This window comes from Eutrema salsugineum, unplaced genomic scaffold, assembly GCF_000478725.1.
Source record: "Eutrema salsugineum unplaced genomic scaffold, Eutsalg1_0 scaffold_1, whole genome shotgun sequence".
NCBI lineage: Eukaryota > Viridiplantae > Streptophyta > Magnoliopsida > Brassicales > Brassicaceae > Eutrema > Eutrema salsugineum.
The window spans coordinates 21,545,130-21,558,105 of record NW_006256909.1 but is presented as its reverse complement, the minus strand read 5'-3'; the positions used below and the strand labels follow the sequence as shown (position 1 = coordinate 21,558,105).

The 12,976-nt window shown below is 41.3% G+C and overlaps 1 non-coding gene across 1 annotated transcript; it reads right to left on the bottom strand.

Moving 5' to 3' along the window:
• Window positions 1-12,403: 12,403 nt before the first annotated feature.
• LOC112082638 lies at window positions 12,404-12,510 on the bottom strand. The gene has a single exon (XR_002897303.1). It is a non-coding gene; the product is annotated as a small nucleolar RNA R71 (small nucleolar RNA).
• Window positions 12,511-12,976: the final 466 nt, after the last annotated feature.

Genomic DNA, 12,976 nt, shown 5'->3' with positions numbered 1-12,976 from the left:
TTGCTAAGAGACCGTGATGCAATGATCTCCAACTTCTATGAAGCACCCGCCTTCTGAATCGGACCGGAAGGCTCTCCGGACAGGCGATCATTCAGGGGTATCGGATTGCTCCGGAATGAGTGCGAGACCTGTTCGTCTTCCGATTACCATATCTTTCAGTTCTGTGGTCCAAATGCCTTGATTCCAACTGTTATGGACTCTTGACTCAATTATCTCCAACCTTTATGAAGACTTCGACAGCTAAATCTGACCGGAAGGTTCCCCGGACAGGCGATTTCGGAAACGTGTCTGCACCCGGAGATTTTGGCCGAGAGACTTGACCGCGGTACGTGTTATTGGCCGAGAAAGCTACCCGCGGGAAGGATTTTGGTCGAGAACCTTCGACCTTCAGTACACCATTTTGCCGAGAAACCCAAAATTGCTCCTTTTCACCATTTTTGATCATTCCAACTCCATTTCTTCATCTGAATCACATCATGCACTCCAAATTGGCTCCAAAAGCACCTGTTTAACACTCCAAAACATGCAAAACTCTCTTGGACCTAATGCAATCTCCTAAGTCCTAAAACAATGCCTAAAGACCTAAAATGCATGCAAATGAGACATGATTTTGACTAGAATATGTACATTAAATGATGCAATTTATGAATATATCATAATATCAATAAACAACGCACTTCTTCAAGCAAAGTCTTGCCCTTAGAATTCATTGAATTCATCTAGAGTTGGTGTTTGATCCTTCTCTTAAGAGCTGGTGTTTGATCCATCTCTTGCCGGTCATATCAAAGCGCATTCCATAGATCTTTGTGGCGACCTTCGTTCCACCGTGTGCATCACGACCGTACCATCCCCTTGACTTAGTCAGAGAGATTTACACAACCAACTGATCGAGTTCCATCCACTTTCACTTTAAATCCCTTTTTTATTCTTGTTGAAAGAGTTACACAACCAGCAACAAGGATCCATCACTACCTATAGGCCTGTGCCTATATCAAAAGCCTTGCAATAGTACCTTGTTTCAGCATTCTAGCTTTTCCCATAGGCAAATGACAGTGTTTGTCTTCATATACTTTAACCATCCATTTTCGTTTTGGCTTCTCCACCGAACAGTAGATCCTCCATTTGCATTTCCTATGTGCGCATATGGCTGTATACCTTTGCGAGTTCCACTTACTCAACTTCACATAATATTGAGTTTTCAAAACATACCTCAATAGTTGATCCTTGAACTCATCTCCATTGTTAAAAGTTTGCATTAACCATAGGTATGGAGACTGATCATAATCAGCCTTACTCTTCCCTTTGAACTTCATTCTATGGTAATCTTTCTTCTTCCAATTATGCCATTCTTCATCAGTGTCTTCCGGAGAATCTGGGTATTCACCATCTTTCCTTGGTCTCTCACCTTCAATGTCACTATCCACACCTTCGTCATCTGAAACAGGCTGAGTAGTCAAACCACAAAATACAGGAAGAGGCTCTTGTTCGAGTAATGCTAACATGTTGTCAAACCGTGGGTCATCAGCTCCTTCACCTAATATATGATTCTCATCCTCAGATGGAACTCCACCGTATTCTTCTTTATTAACCACTAAAGCATCTTCTTCATGTCTTTCTTCTTCTTCATTTTCTTGCTCACTGTTTTCAACATCACTCTCGTCACTAGTGTTCTCTATCCTCCTCGTCACTCTCTTCTTCTCTATCCTCTTCATCACTACTGTTTTCATCATCACCCTTCTCACCATCATCCTCTTCCTCTCAACTCTCAACACATACGGATGGTGGACTCTCACTATGCTCAATGTAGATGTGAACCTCTCTACAATCCTTCGCTTCTAATGCCATCTTCATCAGCTAACGATCCTTATCCTCAAATACAGATCTAACAATCGACATATCCTCACTAGGAAGTCTATACCACAATCTAACCACAACACTCGCAACTTCCCGATTTCTACTAAAATCTTCGAAAATTGAAAAGGTGAGTAAATCGGGGTCTACCACCATATCAGGAGCCGTTGTTGCTCCTGTATAGCATAACTTGTTGCGCACCTTCGACATTGAACCTCTGTAGTGAATGTGGAGCTTCAGATCGTCATCTCCGCTGCACAAACACAAACATGCTTTGATGTTAGCAATATTCATCAAACACACACACACAAAATTGAAGTATTGACTCGATTTATGGTTTAGATGTACCTCATCTTTCTTCTTTTGCCTTCAATTCGATCTCAAGAACGCGATTTACAGTTCATCTGGGCAATCGAAATTTTAGGGTTTCCACCCAGAATTGTGGATTTTTCTTATCTCGGGGTTTTGATCGGGTTCCCAAACAAATAAAGCAGGTTAATGATACGGGTTTGTATAGTCCAACTAAAGCTTAACCACTATGTTTACTGTAGTTAGTCCTTTAATGGGATGAGAACGGTGTCTGAATTTCCGTTTGCAGTCGTTTCGTATACGGCGTAAAACAAGTATACGGTCAACATATGATGATTAAAAATAGGCAAGAAAATAACTTAAAGTTTTTTCCTGGACACACAAAAGGTTGAGGATTTTAAAAAAATTATCAAAAATAACTTGATGATTTAATATGGAAATTTCCCTTTTTCATTCCCAGCTGATTTTCATTCGAGTTTTAGATTAGGGTTTCTTTAGTTTTTCCAGAGATTTTTCTGAAGTGTTTTTTCTTTTCCCATTTAGCTTTGAATTTACGTTTTAGTGACAACCCAAAAACCCCTTTAAATTCGACCAATTCTAGACTTCCTTACTTCACATTTCTTTCAAAGGATTTTGCAGAAAAAAGATCCTCCTTCCCTGTGGATTCCATCCCTAAGTACTACAATCAATCAGCTGTGCACTTGCGGCTTATTGATTCTTATTAGGGTAAAAATTGACACCCCACACACACCACATCACTTGGCTCATTCAGGCATTTCATCAAACACCTTTGGGGTGGAGAAATGCCTTGAATATGGACCAGAATCATTATCAAAGATCCAGCATTAAGAACAGCCAAGCAAGAAGAGAAAAACATAAATCTAGTCCCTAAACACCTTAATCTAGCACTTAAGCACCCTAATCTACATATCTAGAACTCTAATAAGAAGACTACTCACTAATCATATTTAACTCTTTTAATCCTTTGCAAGATTAGAAGTTAAACGTAATTAGAGATATAAGAAAGGTAAAAGATGATGATGATAAGATAGATATGATGGAATAATCTCAAACTCTTTTGATTAAGAACACAAATGGAGTTATCTCTCTCAAATATCTTTCTTTTCATGAAAAAGGCAAAGACGTCTAGAAAATAAAGAATTAGTCTAGTGGAAACAACCCTAAAACATATATATAGCTAGGGTTCAAACTCGGGTCAATCTGGAACAAACTGGATGTTGACCCGGTGAAATTCTGCTAAAAAAGCCTGGCATATTTGCTCCGAGCATGATATGGCCACTGTGAAGGTGTTAAGTGAAGGCTAAAGCTAACTCCGAGCATCGTTTGGCTGGTGTACATCTAGGAGTGAAAATTTGCGTCAAGACTACGAAGATTACACCAAGCATGAATTGGCCAGTTTTGCATTCTGGAGTGAAAAGGTGCTTCAAGACTACGGAGATTACACAGGGCTTCACCTCGAGATAATCTTAGTCAGAGTGGATTAGAAGCAAAATGGCTATAAAAATCAGCTTACTACGACCAGAAATACCTTGGTGCACTCCTCGGTGAAGGCTCTTAAGTGAGAAATCCCCAAAATATGGCATACTCCGCTCATCATTCTTCCGGGGTGGATCTCGGTCTGGAAATGGACCCATCTTTATTCTAAACTGCACAAATTCTTGTTCCGTGATCCGGTACTTGATTTTCCAGCTCCAGGAGATAGGTGACTCAATCAGTTCCAACTTTGTTTTTTTTTACCTAGCTCTTTTCATTTCACATTTCATCTCTAGCCTCTTTCCTCATCGATTTTGATGCTTGAGCTTTTCGCCTTCTTTTCTCTTTCTTTTAACACCTTGGGGCTTCTTTTTTTTAACACTTACCGCTTTTTCTTTTCAGACACCAACCATTTCACACTTTGCCATCCCCTAGTTCTCATCCCAATCTTTCTATTTTTCACCAAGATATTTTTTTTCATCTCAGTGATTCCCCCAGATCCCTCCCTACCTAGCTTAGCCTACTCTAGTCTCTTGATGCAGAGCTAGATATACATGAAAACCTACTCTTGTCGCTCTAAACCCAACACTTTTTGTCAAGTTTATTCAAAATAAGGCCTCACATTGCTCACTAGAGTGTTTATGGCTTCAAAGATGGCTTAGTTCATGGTAGGAAAAATTGTCTCAATGATGGAGATCAGCTACTTGGACTAACAAGAGTGGTAAAGGAGAAAGATAGTCCAAATATGTATATGCTATCCACAAGTTCATTTAAATATGCAGCACATGATGATTTTTTTTTGTTTTTGAATTGAATGCAAAATTTTATACCAACTCAAAAGAAAGACTTTTTTACAACCAGGATTGCAGCTTTTGTTTAGTCAACTGAAATTGAAAAAAGTTAAAAACAGAGCTTTACAACTTGCTCGATTAGTCTCTGGTGCTAAACCAGACTTGGAGAGTGCCTTCAAAGGAACGATCTTCCAGGTCTCTGATGGATTGGATGCGACAGCAAACCAGTTTGTCGATGAGCTTTGTCCAAATCGAGGGCGTGGAGGGAGGATCACCATGACGCCGAGAATTCCATTCCCACCAAATGCAGTGAATGGTGTACTGCAGAACATAACGGAAGAGGAAGATGTGAAGCTTTCCCATACTCGTTTCTGTTAGGCGCTGGACCAGAGTACTCCAATGAGTCGTAAAGCGATGCCGGACAATTCCCTTAACCAACTTAGACCATACCTCCGTCGAGAAAATACAGGTGAAGAACAAGTGATCTCGCGAATCAACCGGATGGTTGCAGAGAATACAGGTTGGATTGATCCCGATGTTCCATTGCTGCATTCTATCCCCTGTTGAGAGGCGAGTTTTCAGAGCCAACCAGGCAAAAACAAAGTTTTTCGGAGTTGAATACTTAAACCAGATACCCCAATGCCACTGAACACGGGGCGAAGTATGACAAGTAATGAGCCATGTGTTTTTGGAAGAAAAAAAATGTCGGAACTGTCCCTCTTTATGTTTCCAAAGAGGAATATCTGCCATTGTCGGGTTAATCAGTGGACGCTTGCTCTCCAGAGCCTCTGCAATGTCGTTTAATACCCTGTTCTGGTACTGTCGTCGCCATCGCTGTAAAGCAGAGGCCACCGAAGCATGGAGATATACGCCAAGATCGATAGTTCCACACGAACCAGTAATGTCAATAAGTCTCCCAAGATCAGACCAAATATCGTACCAGAAGCTTGTTTGGCACCATTTTTGATATCAACTCGATGGAAATTCTGCACAAGAGATTCATACTTGAGTATCTTCTTCCACATCCAAGACCCCGCACTTATGCTTTCCCCAATCGACCAGAGAGTACCTTCCCGGATGAGATAAGTATAAATCCACTTAACCCACAAAGAAGGATGATGAGAATCAATCCGCCATATAAGCTTAAGACAACAAACTGTGTTTGCCTCAGCAAGAGGACGAAGACCTAGACCTCCTTCATATCGCGGCTTACAAACTTCAACCCAGGATATCTTCGCTTTTCGATGGTTTAAAGATGGTCCAGACCAAAGAAAAGCAGAACACAATTTATCGATTTCTCGAATACATGATTTCCGCAGTCGGAAAGCTCCAAGCCAGAACAGAGCTAATGAGCTGAAGACGCCCTGAAATCAAAAGAGATCTAGCCGTCCATGATGTAATACGGGACCGTATTTTCTCTATCAGACGTAGATAGTCGTTCTCCGACAACTGCTTAGTAACCAGGGGAAACCCCAAATACCGTACCAGAAGCTGACCAGATTCAAAGTGGAAGCGATTGGTAAAAGCCTCTCGCACTTGCTGAGAAACACCAGCCAAAAAAATCATAGATTTCTCCATACTGATCGTTAGCCCAGAGATCTTTGCCAAATTCTCAAAAACCTGAACAGTTACCTTTAACAGATCTCATCTTACCATCTGACAGCACCATTATGTCATCTGCAAAACTCAAGTGTGTAAGACCAATGTTCTTACACTTGGGGTGGTATCCAATACGATTAGCTCCAGCCTCCCTATCCAACAGTTTGGAAAGCATGTTCATGCAGATGACGAAGAGGTACAATGACAGAAAACAGCCTTGACGAAGCCCTCGTCTGCTTCCAAAAAAACCTACAAGTTCACCATTAACTTGTACTGAAAAGAGGCTGAAGTGATACATAAAGAGATCCAATGAATGAACATGTCTGGGAATCGCATAGCCTTCAAAGTGTTGAGGAGAAAAAGCCATTGAACCGAGTCAAAAGCTTTTGAGATATCAATCTTGATTGCGCAGCGAGTGGAAATGGATTCCTTATGATAATCCTTCACCAACTCAGTGGATAAGAGAAGGTTTTCAGTCAACAACCGATCTTTTACAAAAGCAGACTCGTTTAGGGCTATAAGATCAGGTAAAATACTCTTCAGTCGATTCACCAAAATCTTTGATATGACTTTGTAAAGAACATTACAGCATGAGAATGGACGATAATCCTTCATTGATAAAGCAGAGGTTTTCTTGGGGATCAAGTTTAAGATTGTCGAGTTAACGCCTTTTGGTAGGAAGCCATATTCGAAAAAAGACTTAACTGCGAGTATGAACTCAGTTCTCACAATAGACCAGGTCGCCTTAAAAAATTTCACACTAAAACCATCAAGACCTGGAGATTTATTGTTTAGCATGGCAAAAACAACTGCTCTGAACTCCTCATCTGTCACAACCGCTGTTAGCAATGACTGATCAACCTCAGAACACCGATACAAAACAATTTCTGCAACTTCGTCCACTGACGCGCCTGTATACTCTTCTGGGATATGTTGAAGAAAATCTCGAAAGAAACCCTCGGCTTCCTCTTTGATATCGACCTCTGAAGTGGCTAGAGAGCCATCTCGTCTCTGTATCTCTTTTATGGAATTAATCGCTTTACGAGAAACAACACCCTTGTAAAATGTCTTACTGTTTCTGATACGATCCTAGGTGATCAACTCTGAAGAACAAGGCAATAGAGGCAGCGATATATTGGTCAGACCGTATCGATGAGGCGATATGGTGGTGGTGGTGACACGATGATGGCTCAATGAAGATGATGGAGATTCGGCGGATCGAGTCATGGATGGTGATGGTGCGGCGGATCGATGAAGTGAGATGATGGTTTGGTTTCTCGAGTTGATGGTATGGTGGAATAGATTGATTGATGGAATGGGGGTGGTAGTATGATGATCGAATCGATGGAATGGAGGGATAGAAGAATATCTTGTAAACAGATTAGTTTTTAAGAGATTCGAATTTCAGAGTTTTTAGTTCTCAGAAATCAAAGAGAGAAGAACACGTTAAAAATTTGATCAAAATTCTTCACTGAATATGACTTAGGCGATTTTCTCTTTTTATAGACTAAGAGAGAAAATTGCAGCCCTAATAACAAACTACATGGCGTTTGAAATAAAAACAACACGAAGTTTAATTTAAAAATAAAACAGCAAGGCGTCCCTTCTAAACCTAAGTGGTGCGCCTAAAACACTAGTGCACAAGTCATTGTGACTTTGCACATTATTACCCATTAGTTACAACTTCTAAGTAACTCGACGTAGCAATGATTTCTGCCTCGTTAAAAACCTTGGAGAAGAACCTCCTTGCCTTCCAAAATCCTCACCAAGGAAAAGAGTGCAGAATCATCACCTAAGTTACCTAGTCATTGTTACTGGGTTCTTCATTCTTCAAGATAGAGATGTTGAAGATGTGAGCTCCAGCCTCCAGTTGATCGATGTCCTCTGTGGCCATGACTGCGTGAACCTCCTTAGCCATCTCTCTAGCTCTGGAACGAGTGATCCTGCCAGCTATCTCTGGTTCCTCCTCCTCTGAGCTGGTCACGATCATTTCATCCTCTCCCTCTTGAAAAGGATTTGTCCTCAAATCTGAATCTGCAACATAAGGAAGCAAGTCAGAAACATTGAAAGCATCAGAAACATCATACTTACCTTGAAGATCAATCTGATAGGCGTTGTTGTTGATTCTTTTGATGACTGCGAATGGTCCATCAACTCTGGGCATTAGCTTGTTCTTTCGCTCAGCTGGAAATCGCTCCTTCCTCAGATGGATCCACACCAGATCTCCTTCTTCGAAAATCAGCTCCTTTCGTCCTTTGTTGGCATGCTTCTCATACTGCTTTGTCTTCTTCTCGATGTTCTCCTTAGCATTAGCATGTATTCTTCAGACCTGTTCAGCTTTCTCCTTGCCATTCAAACTGCGTTTTCCACTTAAAGGCAAAGGGATCAAGTCTAAAGGTGATTGTGGATTAAACCCATATACAATTTCAAAAGGAGAAAAGAGAGTAGCGGAATGCTTAGCGTGATTATAAGCAAACTCAACATGAGGCAGACACTCTTCCCATGTCTTGAGGTTACTTTTCACCAAAGTCCTTAGGAGTGTGGACAACGTTCTATTCACCACCTCGGTCTGTCCATCGATCTGAGGATGACACGTAGTTGAGAATGAGAGCTTTGTTCCCAGCTTAGCCCAAAGCGTTCGCCAAAAATGTCCTAAGAACTTCGTGTCTCGATCTGAAATGATAACCTGTGGCATTCCATGCAGTCTTACTACTTCCCTGAAAAACAAGTTAGCTACATTCACAGCATCATCTGTCTTGTGGCTAGCGATGAAGTGGGCCATCTTGCTAAACCTGTCAACAACTACAAAAATAGAATCTCTACCATTTCTGGTTCGAGGTAAGCCAACTACAAAATCCATAGAGATATTAGTCCAAGGTTGAGAGGGAATAGGTAAAGGAGTATACAAACCATGAGGTTGAACTTTACTCTTAGCCATCTTACATACGACACATCTGGAACAGATTTTCTCAACGTCTTTCTTCATGTTCATCTACCGGTTGAGTTGGAATACAAGGCCTTGTGGGCAGTGAAACTTCTGAACTTTGACATCAAGACCGCACAAGAGAAGAGGGTTTTACAGCTTCATGAGCTTGAGTGATATATTCATAAATTGCATCATTTAATGTACATATTCTAGTCAAAATCATGTCTCATTTGCATGCATTTTAGGTCTTTAGGCATTGTTTTAAGACTTAGGAGATTGCATTAGGTCCAAGAGAGTTTTGCATGTTTTGGAGTGTTAAACAGGTGCTTTTGGAGCCAATTTGGAGTGGATGATGTGATTCAGATGAAGAAATGGAGTTGGAATGATCAAAAATGGTGAAAAGGAGCAATTTTGGGTTTCTCGGCAAAATGGTGTACTGAAGGTCGAAGGTTCTCGACCAAAATCCTTCCCGCGGGTAGCTTTCTCGGCCAATAACACGTACCGCGGTCAAGTCTCTCGGCCAAAATCTCCGGGTGCAGACACGTTTCCGAAATCGCCTGTCCGGGGAACCTTCCGGTCAGATTTAGCTGTCGGAGTCTTCATAAAGGTTGGAGATAATTGAGTCAAGAGTTCATAACAGTTGGAATCAAGGCATTTGGACCACAGAACTGAAAGATATGGTAATCGGAAGACGAACAGGTCTCGCACTCATTCCGGAGCAATCCGATACCCCTGAATGATCGCCTGTCCGGGGAGCCTTCCGGTCCGATTCAGAAGGCGGGTGCTTCATAGAAGTTGGAGAGCATTGCATCACGGTCTCTTAGCAAGTAGAATCGTGGAATTCGGACGCGTGAGCAGAGAGATAAGCTTGTCGGAAGGAACCCCAGTCTCGCAGGTATTCCGGACCGAGCAGATCAGTTCTAAAGGATGCGAAGGACGGTGCACTTCCAGGCCGATTTAGTTTCCGGGTCCTTCATGAGAACCATAGACATTTGAGCCTTCTTTCCAGAACGTCCAAGATCATTCAATTCGGATCTATGAGCAGAAAGATACAGTCTCCGGAATGGACACATGTCTAGACGCCTCTCTCTGGTCGTGTACATGCACTGCAAAGATGTGCCCTCCAGGAAGCCTTACACTTCCCAAGCACCGAAGCTTTCTTCACCAAAGTTGGAGATAAATGAGTCCTCTGTCTTCTGCAACCGAAATCATTCAATTCGGACAAGTCTCATAGGAGTTACACTCTCCGGAATGCGAAGTGGTCTAAGCTGCTCTGGATGCTGCGAGTTGGAGAGGAAGGAGACCAAGCCGCAGCAACACTCGCAAATCACTCCGACTTGAGCCTGCGACCTAGGTGCAATAGAGACCAACCCGCACAGTTTGTACATTCCCCAGAAACCGCCTTAGCCCTGCGAGTTGGAGAGGAAGGAGACCAAGCCGCAGCAACACTCGCAAAACACTCCTACTTAGGCGTGCGGCTAAGACAAGGCGATTCAGGCTTCACAAGACAAGTCTTCATCTACTGCGACTTAGGTGTGCGACCTGGGACATACTGGACTGACCCGCAGGATTTCCACTTGACCCAACTGAGCCGGGTCAGTACCCAGTTTGTCCTGGGCTGACCCGGTCCATTAGCACTAGGTATATATAGTTTTTTGGGAGAAAAACCCAAGTATATCATCTTCTCTCTTAGTTTCTCTCTAGTTTTCTTTCCTTTTTAGTGTAAAAACGTTTTTGATTAAGAGAGATCTCAAGGATTTAATCAATCTAAGTCTGTTTCTCATCATCTCATCATCTCATTTCTGCTTCTAATCATGATTAACATCATCTCTTGCAAAAGATTAGATGTGTTCTTCATGATTAGTGAGTAGTCATATTTTAAGCTTCTAGGTGTGTAGATTAGGGTGCTTAGATGTAGATTAATGATTGTTTAAGCTTAGATTCTCTTCTCCTTTCCTTAGTTAACTGATCCTAATGCTAGATCCTTGCACATCACTTGGGTCTAAAATCTGGGTTTTTCATGCACCAAAAGTGTTTGATGAAATGCCTGAATGAAAGCTAACTAAGGGTTTATGCATTAATGTCATGGGAATGATTGTTAAATGCATGAATGGCATATTAGAACTGTTTCTTAATGCTCATTGATTCATATTTCACAAATGATGATTTGGTTTGAAAATGGATTAGTGTAGAGGTTAGTGCCTTCATGAGAGGATTAATCTAGATTAGAGTTCTAAGTTAATTGGAATTTGAGATCATGTGATGCTTGCTTTATCTTTCTGTATAAGATTCAGTCTTTCTTAGCTCTTATTTTGATGCACAAAGAGGCTGTCTGGTCATGTTAGACTTGGAACCTTATGCTTGTTAATTGCTTATTCACTAATGGGAATTAGTCTTGAATTGGTAATTAACAAAGGGATTTCTGTCATGAGAATGAATTAATCTGAATTGGAAGTCTAGACTAAAGATTTGCAAGTGTTGCATTGTTTGCTTAGCATCATGAATTCACATTTAAAGCACCCTAATCAATGATCACATCTAGAGGTTTAGCTTTCTTTTTATTTGAATTTGAGTGTTTGTTTAGTTTCTCTTGCTTGTTTAATTCTTAATTACTGTTTGTTCTTGCTTGTTTTGTTATATGCTTTTAGATAATCTTGGTTACCAACTCATCTGCTTATTAGACTTGGATTAAGAATTGATCCTCATAGTTCTAGTGTCTAGAATCTCTCCATTTGGATTGATACCTCAAGTGCTACAATGACATGAGTAGTTGAGGAATTGATCAAGGATTGAAAAATTCCTACTATCAATTTGGCGCCGTTGCCAATTGGAGAGTTCATTCTAGCATTAGGACTTTGGATCTTCTTGAGATCAAGTCATTTTCTTTTGTTTTACTGATTACCTTTCAAGTGCTGTCTTTGTTTTCAGGTGTATGAACACCAGAAGTCAAGCAAGGAGACAAAGAGAAAGAGCTGAGCACATTGAGAGGTTGGGTATGGATCAAGGGCAACAGGCTCATGGTGGTAATGGAAACCACCAGAATCAGGAAGAGCCACCACCTCCACGTCCAAGACAAGTTGTGGGAGCTGGTGATGAGGCCAATGCTCAGGGTCAAAGACATGGGATTCAAGCCCCAACACCTGAAAACGATTTTGAGATCAAATCTGGCCTGATCAACATGGTGCAATCAAACAGGTTCCATGGCTTGGCATTAGAAGACCCATTAGATCACATTGACAACTTTGATAGAGTTTGTGATCTAACTAAGATGAATGGAGTTAGTGAGGACAGTTTCAAGTTGAGGCTATTTCCTTTTTCTCTAGGAGACAAAGCTCATCAGTGGGAAAAGTCTCTACCTCAAGGATCAGTCACAACTTGGGAGCAATGCAAAAGAGCATTTCTAACCAAGTTCTTCTCTTCATCAAGAACAGCAAGGTTAAGAAATGAAATCTCAAGTTTCATCCAGAAGAACCATGAATCATTTTGTGAGGCTTGGGAAAGATTTAGAGGGTATACCATGCAATGCCCTCACCATGGATTCTCAGATTGTCAGCTGCTAAGTACATTCTACAGAGGTACTTTACCAAAGGTCAGACTTCTCTTGGACACAGCTTCTAATGGTAATTTCATGACCAAGGAAGTCAATGATGCCATGACCCTAGTGGAGAACGTAGCTCAGAGTGATGAGCTTTATGGATCAGACTTTGAAAGGAATTCAAGAGGGGCTGTGAGTGCTGAAGAGGAAAGGACAAGGAAAGACATCAAGTCTCTCAATGAGAAGCTAGACACACTTCTTTTAGCTTCTCATCAGTCAGCCAACTTTGTTAGAGATGTGAATCATGTGTTTCAAGACACATTTCAAAGGGAAGACATCACAGCTGAGGTGAACTTTGTAGGTGGCCAACAAGGTTACCAAAAGGGCTTTACCTACTACAAGAATCCCCCAAACCAGAACTTATATCCTCAAAACACTCAACAACAAGGTTTTGTCTCTCCCCAACAACAA